We start from the raw sequence: 12,599 nt of genomic DNA, 5'->3' as shown, positions 1-12,599 counted from the left end.
CCACCAGCAGAGATGAGGGGAAGCCCCCCACCAGCCAGAGATCACGTGTGAAGCCCCCACCAGCAGAGATGAGGGGAAGCCCCCCACCAGCAGAGATGAGGGGAAGCCCCCCACCAGCAGAGATGAGGGGAAGCCCCCCACCGGCAGAGATGAGGGGAAGCCCCCCACCGGCAGAGATGAGGGGAAGCCCCCCACCGGCAGAGATGAGGGGAAGCCCCCCACCGGCAGAGATGAGGGGAAGCCCCCCACCGGCAGAGATGAGGGGAAGCCCCCCACCGGCAGAGATGAGGGGAAGCCCCCACCGGCAGAGATGAGGGGAAGCCCCCCACTGGCAGAGATGAGGGGAAGCCCCCCACCGGCAGAGATGAGGGAAGCCCCCCACTGGCAGAGATGAGGGGAAGCCCCCACCAGCAGAGATGAGGGGAAGCCCCCCACCAGCAGAGATGAGGGGAAGCCTTACCTCCTGGAGATGCTGGCACCCAGCGGGTTTCATGATACTGGAGCCGGGCTGGGCAGTGCCTCGTGTAATACTCGCCTCCTGGCACGCGGCCACAGCAAGAAAAATGGATTTCTCTGGATATAAATGTTTGGAATTATAAACTAATAGTTGTGCCGGCCTCTGCAGACGTCACGTGTATGTGAGAGGCAGAGCGGAGCCTCAGCTGTCAGACCAGGGGTCAGACCGTCCCAGCCCCCACCCGGTGTGACAGCCGGATAAATGAGAAGACGTGAAGCAGGACCCGGCTCACATCCCACATCTGTCCTGCAGCAGCATCTGCTCCACACAACCCAAGAGCGGCACCAGAGCCGGCTCCACATTCATCACATTATCAATACAAGAATTCCTGTAATGTCCATGTGACCCCCAGCCAGGGCAGAGGCGACAGGTATTATGGAGGTCAGGTGTCTGAAAATGGACAACACCTTTAATGCACTGTAAAAATAACTCCAGCACTGATATAACCCCCAGATATTACATGAGACAGGTCCTCTTATAACGCTCCGGTAATGATATAACCCCCAGATATTACATGAGACAGGTCCTCTTATAACGCTCCGGTAACGATATAACCCCCAGATATTACATGAGACAGGTCCTCTTATAACGCTCCGGTAATGATATAACCCCCAGATATTACATGAGACAGGTCCCCTTATAACGCTCCGGTAATGATATAACCTCCACATCTTGTATATCTCGCAGCTGAGTGCAGACCATTCCATATGTAACATGAATATCACCTGTTCTAGGGTTTGTTACAATGTACATTATCAGATTTATACCCGACATATGGAGGGAGGCCGAGAACCAGAGTGATGTATCTGCCGCGTCTATTACAGGGCCATGGCCTCCAAAAAGTTCACATGACCCAGCGATGGCTTCTCAGGGAGAACCTACATCACTGGAGGGAACTACGAGACCTACTGCAATGGGGGGCCGCTTATTAGAAGAGCACAGCTCGGTGCAGATGGGGGAGGGGGTTATTAGAAGAGCACAGCTCGGTGCAGATGGGAGGAGGTTATTAGAAGAGCACAGCTCGGTGCAGATGGGGAGGGGGTTATTAGAAGAGCACAGCTCGGTGCAGATGGGGAGGGGGTTATTAGAAGAGCACAGCTCGGTGCAGATGGGGAGGGGGTTATTAGAAGAGCACAGCTCGGTGCAGATGGGGAGGGGGTTATTAGAAGAGCACAGCTCGGTGCAGATGGGGAGGGGGTTATTAGAAGAGCACAGCTCGGTGCAGATGGGGAGGGGGTTATTAGAAGAGCGCAGCTCGGATGCAGATGGGGAGGGGGTTATTAGAAGAGCGCAGCTCGGTGCAGATGGGGAGGGGGTTATTAGAAGAGCGCAGCTCGGTGCAGATGGGGAGGGGGTTATTAGAAGAGCACAGCTCAGGTGCAGATGGGGAGGGGGTTATTAGAAGAGCACAGCTCGTGCAGATGGGAGGGGGTTATTAGAAGAGCACAGCTCGGTGCAGATGGGGAGGGGGTTATTAGAAGAGCACAGCTCGGTGCAGATGGGGAGGGGGGTTATTAGAAGAGCACAGCTCGGTGCAGATGGGGAGGGGGTTATTAGAAGAGCACAGCTCGGTGCAGATGGGGAGGGGGTTATTAGAAGAGCACAGCTCGGTGCAGATGGGGAGGGGGTTATTAGAAGAGCACAGCTCGGTGCAGATGGGGAGGGGGTTATTAGAAGAGCACAGCTCGGTGCAGATGGGGAGGGGGTTATTAGAAGAGCACAGCTCGGTGCAGATGGGGAGGGGGTTATTAGAAGAGCACAGCTCGGTGCAGATGGGGAGGGGGTTATTAGAAGAGCACAGCTCGGTGCAGATGGGGAGGGGGTTATTAGAAGAGCACAGCTCGGTGCAGATGGGGAGGGGGTTATTAGAAGAGCACAGCTCGGTGCAGATAGGGAGGGGTTATTAGAAGAACACAGCTCGGTGCAGATGGGGAGGGGGTTATTAGAAGAGCGCAGCTCGGTGCAGATGGGGAGGGGGTTATTAGAAGAGCGCAGCTCGGTGCAGATGGGGAGGGGGTTATTAGAAGAGCACAGCTCGGTGCAGATGGGGAGGGGGTTATTAGAAGAGCACAGCTCGGTGCAGATGGGGAGGGGGTATTAGAAGAGCGCAGCTCGGTGCAGATGGGGAGGGGGTTATTAGAAGAGCACAGCTCGGTGCAGATGGGGAGGGGGTTATTAGAAGAGCACAGCTCGGTGCAGATGGGGAGGGGGTTATTAGAAGAGCACAGCTCGGTGCAGATGGGGAGGGGGTTATTAGAAGAGCACAGCTCGGTGCAGATAGGGAGGGGGTTATTAGAAGAGCACAGCTCGGTGCAGATGGGGAGGGGGTTATTAGAAGAGCACAGCTCGGTGCAGATGGGGAGGGGGTTATTAGAAGAGCACAGCTCGGTGCAGATGGGGAGGGGGTTATTAGAAAGAGCACAGCTCGGTGCAGATGGGGAGGGGGTTATTAGAAGAACACAGCTCGGTGCAGATGGGGAGGGGGTTATTAGAAGAACACAGCTCGGTGCAGATGGGGAGGGGGTTATTAGAAGAGCACAGCTCGGTGCAGATGGGGAGGGGGTTATTAGAAGAGCACAGCTCGGTGCAGATGGGGAGGGGGTTATTAGAAGAGCACAGCTCGGTGCAGATGGGGAGGGGGTTATTAGAAGAGCACAGCTCGGTGCAGATAGGGAGGGGGTTATTAGAAGAGCACAGCTCGGTGCAGATGGGGAGGGGGTTATTAGAAGAGCACAGCTCGGTGCAGATGGGGAGGGGGTTATTAGAAGAGCACAGCTCGGTGCAGATGGGGAGGGGGTTATTAGAAGAGCACAGCTCAGTGCAGATGGGGAGGGGGTTATTTAGAAGAGCACAGCTCGGTGCAGATGGGGAGGGGGTTATTAGAAGAGCACAGCTCGGTGCAGATGGGGAGGGGGTTATTAGAAGAGCACAGCTCGGTGCAGATGGGGAGGGGATTATTAGAAGAGCACAGCTCGGTGCAGATGGGGAGGGGGTTATTAGAAGAGCGCAGCTCGGTGCAGATGGGGAGGGGGTTATTAGAAGAACGCAGCTCGGTGCAGATGGGGAGGGGGTTATTAGAAGAGCACAGCTCGGTGCAGATAGGGAGGGGGTTATTAGAAGAGCACAGCTCGGTGCAGATGGGGAGGGGGTTATTAGAAGAGCACAGCTCGGTGCAGATGGGGAGGGGGTTATTAGAAGAGCGCAGCTCGGTGCAGATGGGGAGGGGGTTATTAGAAGAGCACAGCTCGGTGCAGATGGGGGAGGGGGTTATTAGAAGAGCACAGCTCGGTGCAGATGGGGAGGGGGTTATTAGAAGAGCACAGCTCGGTGCAGATGGGGAGGGGGTTATTAGAAGAGCACAGCTCGGTGCAGATGGGGAGGGGGTTATTAGAAGAGCGCAGCTCGGTGCAGATGGGGAGGGGGTTATTAGAAGAACGCAGCTCGGTGCAGATGGGGAGGGGTTATTAGAAGAGCACAGCTCGGTGCAGATGGGGAGGAGGTTATTAGAAGAGCACAGCTCGGTGCAGATGGGGAGGGGGTTATTAGAAGAGCACAGCTCGGTGCAGATGGGGAGGGGGTTATTAGAAGAGCACAGCTCAGTGCAGATGGGGAGGGGGTTATTAGAAGAGCACAGCTCGGTGCAGATGGGGAGGGGGTTATTAGAAGAGCACAGCTCGGTGCAGATGGGGAGGGGGTTATTAGAAGAGCACAGCTCGGTGCAGATGGGGAGGGGGTTATTAGAAGAGCACAGCTCGGTGCAGATGGGGAGGGGGTTATTAGAAGAGCACAGCTCGGTGCAGATGGGGAGGGGGTTATTAGAAGAGCACAGCTCGGTGCAGATGGGGAGGGGGTTATTAGAAGAGCACAGCTCGGTGCAGATGGGAGGGGGTTATTAGAAGAGCACAGCTCGGTGCAGATGGGGAGGGGGTTATTAGAAGAGCGCAGCTCGGTGCAGATGGGGAGGGGGTTATTAGAAGAACGCAGCTCGGTGCAGATGGGAGGGGGTTATTAGAAGAGCACAGCTCGGTGCAGATGGGGAGGAGGTTATTAGAAGAGCACAGCTCGGTGCAGATGGGGAGGGGGTTATTAGAAGAGCACAGCTCGGTGCAGATGGGGAGGGGGTTATTAGAAGAGCACAGCTCAGTGCAGATGGGGAGGGGGTTATTAGAAGAGCACAGCTCGGTGCAGATGGGGAGGGGGTTATTAGAAGAGCACAGCTCGGTGCAGATGGGGAGGGGGTTATTAGAAGAGCACAGCTCGGTGCAGATGGGGAGGGGGTTATTAGAAGAGCACAGCTCGGTGCAAATGGGGAGGGGGTTATTAGAAGAACACAGCTCGGTGCACGTGTGACCAGGATACCGCAGATCTCTATGATGTAAGTCCCCTTGCACACACTCCATGGAGCACAGTAAAAACATGCTCCCAGTAGAATCCTGGAATAAATCCACATTTCACAGTCCTGCTGCTACTAATTACACATTACAATTACACATTTCCTGGGACAATACTTATCATCCAATGGCAGATCCCCTTAACAGCAGTTTGTGAACATACCATAGAAGAAGGGAAGAAGCCATCACTCTGTTGATGTTGTGCCAATACTACAGACAGCATCGTGACTACTATCCCTTTCGGAGCCCCCTCCAGGACCCTGCTCCAGTGCACTGCCATAACAGCTGTATCCTATATGAACCCGTAATGTAATCAATGATCCTTTTCCCATGAAGACCCCAAATATGGAAGTCAGAGGCGACTGCAATGAACCAGTAATGTCCTGCACACAGAGCGCTTATCTCTGGTAAATATGTGAGGTGAAGGAGGGAGGGGGTGGGAGTGCCTCCATATTATTAATACACTATCTTTATTTAGCCATGTGTGGGTGGAGTGCCACCCGGTGCCTATTACACACTTTATAGGATCGGCCCATCTTTTAATACCTCCATCACAAGGAGACGTTACATCAATTGTAAGATCTCTGCTATATGTCAGAGAATGAGCTACAATATTCTTCTGGAAACAATGTATCAGCAGAGCTTAGAGCTTCCACTTGTGGATACATTTGGCTCACATCCAGCTGATTCACGATCAGGAGATCTGTCAGTGCTGTGACTACAACTCTCAGCATTACTAATGAGCATTAATCAGCCTGGGTTTTCTACTAGAGAATCTGCTGTTCAGAGGATGGCAGATAGTAAGTGCAGCTGTATATGACACAAACCCTAAGGTGTCCCAGAGTTCAGGACAGAGATGGGACCTACTGCAGTGATTCAGTGGGGAGGGTCTGAATAATATATCTATACCCACTGCTAAGAGAGACACAGAGCTGAGCCTCCACGGCCTTACTAGTGACCACCGAGGTCCCCATACTCAATGCCATGTGGAAGCCGGAGGAGGGTAAAGCCACCAACACTGACTGTGGAGCAGAGGAAACATCTCTCCAGAGGGATGACTCCAAACATCTGGTTTTGATAGATGCCAGAAGATAACATCCTGCCTGGATATGGAGCGGGAAGAACCATGAGTGGGGGAGGGGACTTCATGGCCTGAGTGCTCAGCTCCAGGCACGGAATCCTTAAAGGGGGTTTTGGGATTAAAAAAAAAAACCATAGCAACTCTATGCTGAAAACAGCACCACTATCATGGCAGGGCATGTTGGGATTAAGGTTGTCCAAGAAAACAATGATGTGATGCAACAGATTTGTTATTCCAGCCGATTCCTGAGGAGCCATTACTCTCCCCAAGCCCGGGCCAGCATCAAACTGCTCCAGGAACCTATAGAATAAGGAAGGTCCCGAACGCTCCAAACATCCAGTCCCCGCTGAGGATTTGCCATTAAGATGCAAAATTCCACATGTAATTCTGATGTATTACCCTTCCCATAACCATCAGAAATGATATAGGCGAGGAGACATATAGACATTACAGAGACGGGGGACAGTATAAGGACCACAGAGGAGGAGGCTGACACATGGACTGTAGAGGAGGATGGTATAGAGGTCATAAAAGAGATGAAGAACAGGTTAAGGTCCAAAGAGGAGACTGACCACGGAGAGTGCAGGGGCCGCAGAGGAGGCAAAGGAGGAACAGAGTAGTGGAGGGATCACAGAAGTGGAGGAGGACAGTAGTGCAGGGGCCGCAGAAGAAGAAGAGGAGGAGGACAGTAGTGCAGGGGCCGCAGAAGAAGAAGAGGAGGAGGACAGTAGTGCAGGGGCCGCAGAGGAGGAGGACAGTAGTGCAGGGGCCGCAGAGGAGGAGGACAGTAGTGCAGGGGCCGCAGAGGAGGAGGACAGTAGTGCAGGGGCCGCAGAGGAGGAGGACAGTAGTGCAGGGGCCGCAGAGGAGGAGGACAGTAGTGCAGGGGCCGCAGAGGAGGAGGACAGTAGTGCAGGGGCCGCAGAGGAGGAGGACAGTAGTGCAGGGGCCGCAGAGGAGGAGGACAGTAGTGCAGGGGCCGCAGAGGAGGAGGACAGTAGTGCAGGGGCCGCAGAGGAGGAGGACAGTACTGCAAGGGCCGCAGAGGAGGAGGACAGTAGTGCAGGGGCCGCAGAGGAGGAGGACAGTAGTGCAGGGGCCGCAGAGGAGGAGGACAGTAGTGCAGGGGCCACAGAGGAGGGAGGAGGAGGACAGTAGTGCAAGGGCCGCAGAGGAGGAGGAGGAGGACAGTAGTGCAAGGGCCGCAGAGGAGGAGGAGGAGGACAGTAGTGCAAGGGCCGCAGAGGAGGAGGACAGTAGTGCAAGGGCCGCAGAGGAGGAGGAGGAGGACAGTAGTGCAAGGGCCGCAGAGGAGGAGGACAGTAGTGCAAGGGCCGCAGAGGAGGAGGAGGAGGACAGTAGTGCAAGGCCGCAGAGGAGGAGGAGGAGGACAGTAGTGCAAGGGCCGCAGAGGAGGAGGACAGTAGTGCAAGGGCCGCAGAGGAGGAGGAGGAGGACAGTAGTGCTAGGGCCGCAGAGGAGGAGGACAGTAGTGCAAGGGCCGCAGAGGAGGAGGAGGAGGACAGTAGTGCAAGGACCGCAGAGGAGGAGGACAGTAGTGCAAGGGCCGCAGAGGAGGAGGAGGAGGACAGTAGTGCAAGGGCCGCAGAGGAGGAGGAGGAGGACAGTAGTGCAAGGGCCGCAGAGGAGGAGGAGGAGGACAGTAGTGCAAGGGCCGCAGAGGAGGAGGAGGAGGACAGTAGTGCAAGGGCCGCAGAGGAGGAGGAGGAGGACAGTAGTGCAAGGGCCGCAGAGGAGGAGGAGGAGGACAGTAGTGCAAGGGCCGCAGAGGAGGAGGAGGAGGACAGTAGTGCAAGGGCCGCAGAGGAGGAGGAGGAGGAGGACAGTAGTGCAAGGGCCGCAGAGGAGGAGGAGGAGGAGGACAGTAGTGCAAGGGCCGCAGAGGAGGAGGACAGTAGTGCAAGGGCCGCAGAGGAGGAGGACAGTAGTGCAAGGGCCGCAGAGGAGGAGGACAGTAGTGCAAGGGCCGCAGAGGAGGAGGACAGTAGTGCAAGGGCCGCAGAGGAGGAGGACAGTAGTGCAAGGGCCGCAGAGGAGGAGGACAGTAGTGCAAGGGCCGCAGAGGAGGAGGAGGAGGAGGACAGTAGTGCAAGGGCCGCAGAGGAGGAGGAGGAGGAGGACAGTAGTGCAAGGGCCGCAGAGGAGGAGGAGGAGGACAGTAGTGCAAGGGCCGCAGAGGAGGAGGAGGAGGAGGACAGTAGTGCAAGGGCCGCAGAGGAGGAGGACAGTAGTGCAAGGGCCGCAGAGGAGGAGGACAGTAGTGCAAGGGCCGCAGAGGAGGAGGACAGTAGTGCAAGGGCCGCAGAGGAGGAGGACAGTAGTGCAAGGGCCGCAGAGGAGGAGGACAGTAGTGCAAGGGCCGCAGAGGAGGAGGACAGTAGTGCAAGGGCCGCAGAGGAGGAGGACAGTAGTGCAAGGGCCGCAGAGGAGGAGGAGGAGGAGGGACAGTAGTGCAAGGGCCGCAGAGGAGGAGGAGGGACAGTAGTGCAAGGGCCGCAGAGGAGGAGGAGGACAGTAGTGCAAGGGCCGCAGAGGAGGAGGAGGAGGACAGTAGTGCAAGGGCCGCAGAGGAGGAGGAGGAGGACAGTAGTGCAAGGGACGCAGAGGAGGAGGAGGAGGAGGACAGTAGTGCAAGGGACGCAGAGGAGGAGGAGGAGGAGGAGGACAGTAGTGCAAGGGACGCAGAGGAGGAGGACAGTAGTGCAAGGGACGCGGAGGAGGAGGAGGACAGTAGTGCAAGGGCCGCAGAGGAGAAGGAGGAGGAGGACAGTAGTGCAAGGGCCGCAGAGGAGAAGGAGGAGGAGGACAGTAGTGCAAGGGCCGCAGAGGAGAAGGAGGACAGTAGTGCAAGGGCCGCAGAGGAGAAGGAGGACAGTAGTGCAAGGGCCGCAGAGGAGGAGGAGGACAGTAGTGCAAGGGCCGCAGAGGAGGAGGAGGAGGAGGACAGTAGTGCAAGGGCCGCAGAGGAGGAGGAGGAGGAGGACAGTAGTGCAAGGGCCGCAGAGGAGGAGGAGGAGGAGGACAGTAGTGCAAGGGCCGCAGAGGAGGAGGAGGAGGAGGACAGTAGTGCAAGGGCCGCAGAGGAGGAGGAGGAGGAGGACAGTAGTGCAAGGGCCGCAGAGGAGGAGGAGGAGGAGGACAGTAGTGCAAGGGCCGCAGAGGAGGAGGAGGAGGAGGACAGTAGTGCAAGGGCCGCAGAGGAGGAGGAGGAGGACAGTAGTGCAAGGGCCGCAGAGGAGGAGGAGGAGGACAGTAGTGCAAGGGCCGCAGAGGAGGAGGAGGAGGACAGTAGTGCAAGGGCCGCAGAGGAGGAGGAGGAGGACAGTAGTGCAAGGGCCGCAGAGGAGGAGGAGGAGGAGGACAGTAGTGCAAGGGAGGAGGAGGAGGACAGTAGTGCAAGGGCCGCAGAGGAGGAGGAGGACAGTAGTGCAAGGGCCGCAGAGGAGGAGGACAGTAGTGCAAGGGCCGCAGAGGAGGAGGACAGTAGTGCAAGGGCCGCAGAGGAGGAGGACAGTAGTGCAAGGGCCGCAGAGGAGGAGGACAGTAGTGCAAGGGCCGCAGAGGAGGAGGACAGTAGTGCAAGGGCTGCAGAGGAGGAGGAGGACAGTAGTGCAAGGGCCGCAGAGGAGGAGGACAGTAGTGCAAGGGCCGCAGAGGAGGAGGAGGAGGACAGTAGTTCAAGGGCCGCAGAGGAGGAGGAGGAGGACAGTAGTTCAAGGGCCGCAGAGGAGGAGGAGGACAGTAGTGCAAGGGCCGCAGAGGAGGAGGAGGACAGTAGTGCAAGGGCCGCAGAGGAGGAGGAGGACAGTGGTGACGGGGCCGCAGAGGAGGAGGAGGACAGTGGTGACGGGGCCACAGAGGAGGAGCAGGACAGTGGTGAAGGGGCCACAGAGGAGGAGGAGCAGGACAGTGGTGAAGGGGCCACAGAGGAGGAGGAGCAGGACAGTGGTGAAGGGGCCACAGAGGAGGAGGAGGACAGTGGTGAAGGGGCCACAGAGGAGGAGGAGGACAGTGGTGAAGGGGCCACAGAGGAGGAGGAGGACAGTGGTGAAGGGGCCACAGAGGAGGAGGAGGACAGTGGTGAAGGGGCCACAGAGGAGGAGGAGGACAGTGGTGAAGGGGCCACAGAGGAGGAGGAGGACAGTGGTGAAGGGGCCACAGAGGAGGAGGAGGACAGTGGTGAAGGGGCCACAGAGGAGGAGGAGGACAGTGGTGAAGGGGCCACAGAGGAGGAGGAGGACAGTGGTGAAGGGGCCACAGAGGAGGAGGAGGACAGTGGTGAAGGGGCCACAGAGGAGGAGGAGGACAGTGGTGAAGGGGCCACAGAGGAGGAGGAGGACAGTGGTGAAGGGGCCACAGAGGAGGAGGAGGACAGTGGTGAAGGGGCCACAGAGGAGGAGGAGGACAGTGGTGAAGGGGCCACAGAGGAGGAGGAGGACAGTGGTGAAGGGGCCACAGAGGAGGAGGAGGACAGTGGTGAAGGGGCCACAGAGGAGGAGGAGGACAGTGGTGAAGGGGCCACAGAGGAGGAGGAGGACAGTGGTGAAGGGGCCACAGAGGAGGAGGAGGACAGTGGTGAAGGGGCCACAGAGGAGGAGGAGGACAGTGGTGAAGGGGCCACAGAGGAGGAGGAGGACAGTGGTGAAGGGGCCACAGAGGAGGAGGAGGACAGTGGTGAAGGGGCCACAGAGGAGGAGGAGGACAGTGGTGCAGGGGCCACAGAGGAGGAGGAGGACAGTGGTGAAGGGGCCACAGAGGAGGAGGAGGACAGTGGTGAAGGGGCCACAGAGGAGGAGGAGGACAGTGGTGAAGGGGCCACAGAGGAGGAGGAGGACAGTGGTGAAGGGGCCACAGAGGAGGAGGAGGACAGTGGTGAAGGGGCCACAGAGGAGGAGGGGGACAGTTTAGCGTGTAGAACTCTCTATATGTCCCGGTGTTCGGGCGCCTCACCTCCGGGTGTCTCCACTCCGCCGCTCCCCGGCTCCGTCTCCTGCTCTCCGGGCGCGGCTTCGCTTCCTGCAGCCGCTACGGTTCCTCGTATAGGTCAACTTTCGGCAAATCGAAGCTACGGAGCGGCTGACAGGACAAACTTTACGAGAAGCGGAAACGCGACAAGAAATGCGCATGCTTAGTGTAGAGACACAGCAACAGAAACTGAAGAGAAGTGAGGAAATGGTACTGAAGCTGAAGAGACGAGAGAAGCTGGGACTGAAGCTGAAGAGACTGGAGGAGATGGGACTGAAGCTGAAGAGACCGGAGGAGATGGGACTGAAGCTGAAGAGACCGGAGGAGATGGGACTGAAGCTGAAGAGACCGGAGGAGATGGGACTGAAGCTGAAGAGACCGGAGGAGATGTGACTGAAGCTGAAGAGACCGGAGGAGATGGGACTGAAGCTGAAGAGACGGGAGGAGATGGGGCTGAAGCTGAAGAGACGGGAGAAGATGGGACTGAAGCTGAAGAGACAAGAGAAGATGGGACTGAAGCTGAAGAGACAAGAGAAGATGGGACTGAAGCTGAAGAGACTGGAGGAGATGGGACTGAAGCTAAAGAGACTGGAGGAGATGGGACTGAAGCTGAAGAGACCGGAGGAGATGGGACTGAAGCTGAAGAGACGAGAGAAGATGGGATTGAAGCTGAAGAGACGAGAGAAGATGGGATTGAAGCTGAAGAGACTGGAGGAGATGGGACTGAAGCTGAAGAGACCGGAGGAGATGGGACTGAAGCTGAAGAGACTGGAGGAGATGGGACTGAAGCTGGAGAGACCGGAGGAGATGGGACTGAAGCTGAAGAGACTGGAGGAGATGGGACTGAAGCTGAAGAGACTGGAGAAGATGGGACTGAAGCTGAAGAGATGAGAGAAGCTGGGACTGAAGCTGAAGAGACTGGAGGAGATGGGACTGAAGCTGAAGAGACCGGAGGAGATGGGACTGAAGCTGAAGAGACATGAGGAGATGGGACTGAAGCTGAAGAGACGAGAGAAGATGGGATTGAGGCTGAAGAGACTGGAGGAGATGGGACTGAAGCTGGAGAGACCGGAGGAGATTGGACTGAAGCTGAAGAGACCGAAGGAGATGGGACTGAAGCTGAAGAGACGTGAGGAGATGGGACTGAAGCTGAAGAGACCGGAGGAGATGGGACTGAAGCTGAAGAGACATGAGGAGCTGGGACTGAAGCTGAAGAGACCGGAGAAGATGGGACTGAAGCTGAAGAGACGAGAGAAGATGGGACTGAAGCTGAAGAGACGAGAGAAGCTGGGACTGAAGCTGAAGAGACTGGAGGAGATGGGACTGAAGCTGAAGAGACCGGAGGAGATGGGACTGAAGCTGAAGAGACATGAGGAGATGGGACTGAAGCTGAAGAGACGAGAGAAGATGGGATTGAAGCTGAAGAGACTGGAGGAGATGGGACTGAAGCTGAAGAGACCGAAGGAGATGGGACTGAAGCTGAAGAGACGTGAGGAGATGGGACTGAAGCTGGAGGGACCGGAGGAGATGGGACTGAAGCTGGAGAGACCGGAGGAGATGGGACTGAAGCTGAAGAGACGGGAGAAGATGGGACTGAAGCTGAAGAGACTGGAGAAGATGGGAC

At 57.0% G+C, this 12,599-nt stretch overlaps 1 protein-coding gene across 2 annotated transcripts in view; it reads right to left on the bottom strand.

The window, feature by feature from the left end:
• The window catches only part of RALB (RAS like proto-oncogene B), a 20,979-nt gene extending 9,863 nt beyond the window's left edge, over positions 1 to 11,116 (bottom strand). Inside the window, exon 1 of one of the 2 annotated variants that reach the window (XM_072122049.1) lies at positions 10,961 to 11,116. The gene's annotated coding sequence lies outside the window, so the exon portion shown is untranslated. The remainder of the gene's footprint in view (positions 1 to 10,960) is intronic. The other variant, XM_072122050.1, reaches the window with a different exon arrangement.
• Positions 11,117 to 12,599: the final 1,483 nt, after the last annotated feature.

The sequence above is a fragment of the Engystomops pustulosus genome, chromosome 8, assembly GCF_040894005.1.
Source record: "Engystomops pustulosus chromosome 8, aEngPut4.maternal, whole genome shotgun sequence".
In the NCBI taxonomy this organism is placed as follows: domain Eukaryota; kingdom Metazoa; phylum Chordata; class Amphibia; order Anura; family Leptodactylidae; genus Engystomops; species Engystomops pustulosus.
This window is presented reverse-complemented; position numbering and strand designations above follow the sequence as displayed.